The sequence below is a fragment of the Electrophorus electricus genome, chromosome 20, assembly GCF_013358815.1.
Source record: "Electrophorus electricus isolate fEleEle1 chromosome 20, fEleEle1.pri, whole genome shotgun sequence".
Lineage (NCBI taxonomy): Eukaryota > Metazoa > Chordata > Actinopteri > Gymnotiformes > Gymnotidae > Electrophorus > Electrophorus electricus.
Genome location: NC_049554.1, coordinates 5,796,136 through 5,802,774, shown reverse-complemented (window position 1 = coordinate 5,802,774; position 6,639 = coordinate 5,796,136).

Genomic DNA, 6,639 nt, shown 5'->3' with positions numbered 1-6,639 from the left:
TGATATCAGCGAATCATCGCCACGTTTGCCAGTTTCTTGCTTTTGTTCGCGTTCTTGTTCTGTGCTTGGCTTCATGTGACTGCTGTGTCGCTCGCGATGCTCCCTACGCGTCAAATTAAAGAGAAAATTCCTGTTAGTAACTATCGAATGTCATATGCGCGCGCGACTAGCATTTTGCGACCATTAACAAATTAACTAATGACTTCCTTTCAAAGTTTGTGACGCGCATTATCAGTATTTTTACTAGGTATTTGATATGGCCTTTTTGGATGGTTTGTGTCCGCAAACATTGATAATAATAATAATAATAATAATAATAATAATAATAATAATAATAATAATAATAATAATAATAATAATAATAATACAGGCTTCTGCATACGTGCGGCGTAAAGGCGCGCGGGATTCACATATTAATGGAGCAGAGTCATATAAAGCTACGGATGATTTTTCACACATTTCCTGTTGCCTACCACCTATCCACGGAATGGGCCCAGAGCACTAACCTGTTTAGTCCTCCATCATTAGTCAGGCCTTTATAAATCCGTTCGCTGAGTTCCGCAAGCACATCGAGTTAATTGGGCGACACATCACACTACATGGAGCTTATAAGCGATGGTATTTGTACCGTTAGTAAAAGACAGAACTGTTCTCTGGGCCATTTCTCCACACATGTTGTGGACCTCGTTTTTATCCAATTTAAACTTAATAATAATAATAATAATAATAATAATAATAATAATAATAATAATAATAATAATAATAATAATTGGTAGTAGTAGAAAGAATAGCCGTGAAAGCAATAGTAGAAAAGCAATGTTAAATATAACATTTTCTTTTTCGGTATCACCAGATGTCGGCCAATTTGCTAAAGCTAATTAATAGCTGGTAAGTTAATTAATGTAATATCATAGCTTTATCCTATGGTGGATATTGAGCCTTTGTGTTACGCAAATCGTTGATGATTTGTGTTAGTAGGCCCTTTCATTCTTAAGAAAACGGATTTCTTTGCTTAACTGTGCTCAGAACGGTTTTTTTTTTATGTTGGAAAGAAAACAGGTTTCTATTAATAATGGAACAGGTACCACTGTGCAGCCCTGAGTGACACTTATGACAAAAAACGCCTGCTCCAATATATACAAACTCCCCTTTTAATAACGCGGCATCTTCACCGGGACTGCTCTCTGATGGTCTCCAAGGCAACCCAGATAACGGCGCAGCAGTTTTCCATATCGGCACCAGAGTCTATTATATCCCGGGATTAGCTCGTTTTCCGAAAAGGTCAAACACAAAGTCATGAAACCTGGTAGTTTCACCCTTCCTGCAAGTCCTCGCGCATGCATACGCACAGAGCGCGACTTTGCCTCGTTTCATTTACTTTAATTTCATCAGAATAATTGCTTTTTGTGTGCAAGTCAGGCAACTGCATAATCAAAGATGGACGTAATACCCACCGGTTCTGTGTTGGGAAAAGCACCGCGCCGTGTGTGTAACGATGTTACCTAGATGACGAGATGACCGAAGTCGTTGAGCTTTTATGTTTTGTAATGTAGCGCCCTCTAGTGGAAACGGAGAAACGTGCTGAACCTATAAGTCACCGCACATCTCAAGAGGAACAAGAATTGTAAAAGCATGGAACAAACTGGAACAAACCTTTGATTCCCATAGGCCTACAAAATCTTTGTGTGTGTTTGTGTGTGTGTGTGTGTGTGTGTGTGTGTGTGTGTGTGTGTGTGTGTGTGTGTGTGTGTGTGTGTGTGTGTGTCTCAGAGAGAGACTGCATTTCATGGATGGAATGTCCCAGCAGGGATTCCTGATGGCTGCAGAGGAAGTGTGTTGAGTTCTGGCAGGAAGTGGATGCTGGGTGGGGCAGCCCTGGGTGGGGAGAAAAAAGGCATGGGTAGGGGTTTGGGTGGGGGTGTGGGTGGGGGTGCAGGGATTGTTTCCTGCTGCATGGTGTTCCTCTTAACAAGCTCCAGCTCCGTTGTTCTGGTTTTTCAGAAAGACCCATGTGATTAGGACGGTGACAGCATTCCTCTCTCTCTTGCTCTCTCTTTCCCCAAAACCCCTCCTTTCAAATCTCATTGTCCTTTCACCTCCCTGAAACCCCAGGTTCTCTCAAATTATTTTTCAAAATCAACCCAGTCCTGACAGAATCATTCTCCACACCTCCACAGTTTACATTTACATTTATAGCATTTGGCAGACGCTCTTATCCAGAGCGACTTACAAAAGTGCTTTGTCATTTACTCATAGAATACATCCTAGCCAGTAGATCAGTGCTTATGCCTAGAACTGCAAAACACGTATGAGCTCTATAAAAAACAACAATCAGTGCAATAAATAATAACCTACAATAGGTTTCATATACTCAACATACGTGCAGGATTAATGGTCATTTAAATATTTCACAAATAGATGGGTCTTTAGTCAGCATTTGAAGTTTAGTTGACAGCAGTGCTATGAATGTGGCCAGTGAAACCTGCGTTATTCACCTCTTACACCTTGTGGAAATTTTTTTGTCTGTGATTTTTGGATCTGGGTTAGGGTATCCCTAACCCTAACCCTAACCCCGATCCACTAACCCTAACCATAACCCCAAACCTAACTCCTAATCCTAACCATAATGCCTATCCACTAACCCTAACTCTAACCATAACCCTAATTCTCTTTAAGAGTTTCACGTATATGCAGTTTGCCATACTTGGTAAAACCATCATCTTGGTCCTCATTAGAGCACTGTGGAGATCTGTGGTGATGTTGGAATAGCAAGAAATGGCAATGATTAGATCTCCAACTGCAGCTGTTAAGGTGGCTGCAGCTGTTATAGGTGATTATAGGAGTTAAATGAAAAACTGCCTGTTGCACCGCTGATGCAAACATGTTTTGGTTTGGGGTTTTTTGAAGGTGTGATTCAGCCCAGTCCTGTCTGCTCAGTGTGGTAATGGCAGATATCAGCACTGCACCAACATCTCCACACACGTTTCTCATACATAAGAACATCTTTATAAGATACTTCAGGACCAACTACAGGAGTGACACCAGGATGTATCAGTGAACTTTGTGATGACAATTTACACAGTGTATTTAAAATTAAGCTTGTGCAGATAACCTGCTTTGCTTGTTTAGAAAGAAAACACAGTCAACCCTAGACTGCAGGAGCAGATGCTGTTAGCTATCCGTTGTAGTCGTGGAAGGGGTTATTATAGCCTGGCACTTGGCTAGCATCAATGAGGTCAGATATTAAAGGGTGGGGTCGTCTGGCAGGCCAGCTGGTCAAGAGGTAAACAGGAGAGACACACAGGAAGAAGCTATGACAGGAAGCTGCTTCCTGTCCGCCAGCTGAGCCCCCGACCCGGTGGTATCTGAGCGGAGCGATCGACGGCGCTATTGGAGCAGACTCCCGGCACACACGGCTCTGTCGCCGGACACTCCTCTCATGGGCAGAGGGCAAAGAGTTAACAGTGTGAGGAAGGATGGACAGAGTAGGCCAAAGGAAGAGAAAGGAGGAGTGAAAGTAAAAACAGAGAGAGATAGAGGGAGAGAGAGGGAGAGCGAGAGAGAGAGAGAGAGAGAATGTGGTGTTGCGGAAGACATGTGAAGGAAGAATCTCTTTGTCCGTGTTAAGCTCAGCAGACTATCTGAGTTTCCTATCAGCACGGGAAATTGGCTGCCCTGGAAATCACAGGGTTAGACTTGGTGGCCAATGGGAAGTGGCCCATCACTCTAATCAGGCTCACGAACGCGCATGCGCACGCATGTGTGTGCGTGCGTGTTTGTGTGTGTGTGTGCGCTTCCGTCTGTGTGTGAGTTGAAGTATGGTGCTGTAGCTTAGAAATCCTAAAAGACATGTAATAATGCATGTAGATCTGCACTTTTGTGAGTGTGTGTGTGTGCACAGCGTGCTCATGTGGGGAAGTGCTGATGGATAAATGGGGTATTTACCTCCGCATCTATACGTGGTAGTGGAGGGTAGGGGTGGATAGAGAAGCTGTGTTTTTTCTTATGTCAAATGGGTAAGACATAGCAAGGCTACTCTGACAGGAAGCTGGATGTGAATGCTATTTAGAGTCAAGCTGTGGCAAAGAATAACCTGCCTGCATTAAAAAAACATTAGGCCAAGATCTGACGCACACGCTTTCTCCAGAGATGGATCAGTGGAGGGAAGAGGCTCCCTGTAGCAGCCCCGAGCCCAGAGCCTTTGATGGGATGCCATGTGGTAGAGATCAGGGGGCTTAGCAGGAGCTCTGCACAGTAACACACAGAAGATGAAGTGCTAGTGCATTTGGACAAGCAGATTGGAGTGTGTGATGAACCCAAACCCAGCGATTTTCTTTGCATTCCTTATGGTTGCACGTGTAAAATGTACACACACACACACACACACACACACACACACACACACTCACTCACTCACACACACGGGGCTGTTGTCCTTCCTCTCTGTTTCTTCCTCTCATTCCTTTTGACCCCACCCCCCCACCAATTCCGTCTCTCGGCACCCAGGATCTGATGCCTCCGTTTGAAGTCTCAGTGTCGGGCTCTTCCTTCAACCTCCCGGTCTCCCTGTGTCCCCTCGTCCACGGCGGCCGTCTGTCTGTCAGCCATGCTCATCTCCGCCCCCTGCAGCTGCAGGAGTGGAACAGACCGGCCCTTTGTGTCTTCACGTCAGCCTCCGCCCTGATCACACCTGACACCTGCGTGCCCCCATCCCCCAACCCCCAACCTTTCATCTTTCTCTCCCTCTCCCACCTCTCTGCTTTTCTTTCTGTTTCTTTTCCCCTTCTCTCTGCCGTGTGGAGCTAAGGCGAGTGGTTGTCACTCTGGTATGGCAGGAAGACAGAGTTAGGGGAGGCTACTCTCACAGGGCCCATTGTAGCGCTTCCGGCCTTCACCTACGGACCGCCGTGCACACTCTTCATTGGCAGTGAGGCTGAATTACATGAGAGAGGGCGGGGGGTGGGTGGGTGGGTGGGGGGGTGCTAGGAGATGGAAAAGAAGAGAGAAGAGAGGAAAAGGAGGAAGGGATGAAGAAGACGAGAAAGCGGGTGAAGAGAGGAGAGGGTTGGCAGATCAGCTCAACGTGCAGAGGTCAAGGGGTAATGCAGTGTGTCCTCACACGATCAGATGAGTGATGTAGGTTGGATCATATCTGGGTGACCTACAGTGCAGGTGGAAGGCCTAACTGGGAGGTTTACAGGATCTAGTGTGCTTCCTGTCTAAACGAATACTGTGCACTACCAAAATAACATTATACTGCGCATTGTATAACTAGAAAATGTACTATACTAAATGTATATATTCTTATAAAATCTAAAAATATGAGGATACTTAATTTTGCATATTTATTAGCTGAAGATTCATTTCTGCCTTAGGTCAGTAACAACTACTCTGAGGTTTTTTGACAGTCTATGTGTGCAAGTGCATATGTGTATGTGTGTGTGCATATGTATGCATATCACCCGTGTGTGTATGTGTGTGTGCGTGTGTGATGGAGTGTGGACAGTAAGGGCGTTGTCTCTGTCACCGTGGTGATTTATGAGCGTGCTCTGTTGCGAGGTGCACAGTGCAGGATATTGTTCCCTGACACTGAGTGCTCTCTGCAGGCTGTCAGGGACCGTGTGTGTGTGTGTGTGTGTGTGTGTAGGGCCTGCAGGTGAGCCTTGGCTGGCACAATCAATCAGCACCAGGGCACGCTAGTGCAGAGGCCTGTGCCCAGTCCACACTATGCCTGCCAGTCTGGCTTCTCTATCACTAATTAACACCAGCCAGCCCGAGCCTCTGCTTTGTGTATTAGTCTGCTTTAGCGGCTGGAGCTTGGAGTCTGTGCTTTCAGAGACTGTCATTCAGCCTCACACACAGGAGGGTGTGTGTGTGTGTGTGTGTGTGTGTGTGTGTGTGTGTGTGTGTGTGTGTGACCACATGGTTCCGTCTAACCTGTAACCCCCACCTCCCCTTCGAACTTGCACACCCACACACATACACACACCTCTGTCTCTGCATCTCAGCTTTCAGGGTACACCACGCCAGGATACAGTGCTGCTTGTGGATTCCGGTTTAAACAGAATTTTAGCTCCGGTTTGGTCAACAGCTCAACCGCAACTCTGGCACAACTACCTGTCTGCAATCTCAATAGAACACAGCAAGAGAGGGTGAGAGAGAGAGAGAGAGAGAGAGAGAGAGAGAGAGAGAGAGAGAGAGAGAGAACAGCAGAGGGAATATAGAGAAGGAAAAACAGAGAGGGGGTGGGTGGGTAGAGAGAAAAAGGAGGAGAGGCCCAGAAGTATCCCCACTAACGAACTTCAGCCATCTCTCTCTACCAATCAGCTTATGTTGTAAATAAAGAACAAACGAACACACATAACTAGCATATACAGTATAAAGCAGGTTAAGAAAATAAGTTATAGCTAAATGAAAAAACTGAAATATTTTGAAACGCTAAAGAACCTTGTTGGGTTGGTTCTTATAATGTAATTTCATCTTTATCTAAATAATAATAATTAGGTTTTATTTAATGAGCCAAACACATATTTTCCCATATGATTATATTCTTATATCTTCATTGAAGAAATGGTTTAAACAGCTAAACAGGTAATTGATGGACAAAGTATGTGAACCTCCAGGATACTGAAATGAAAA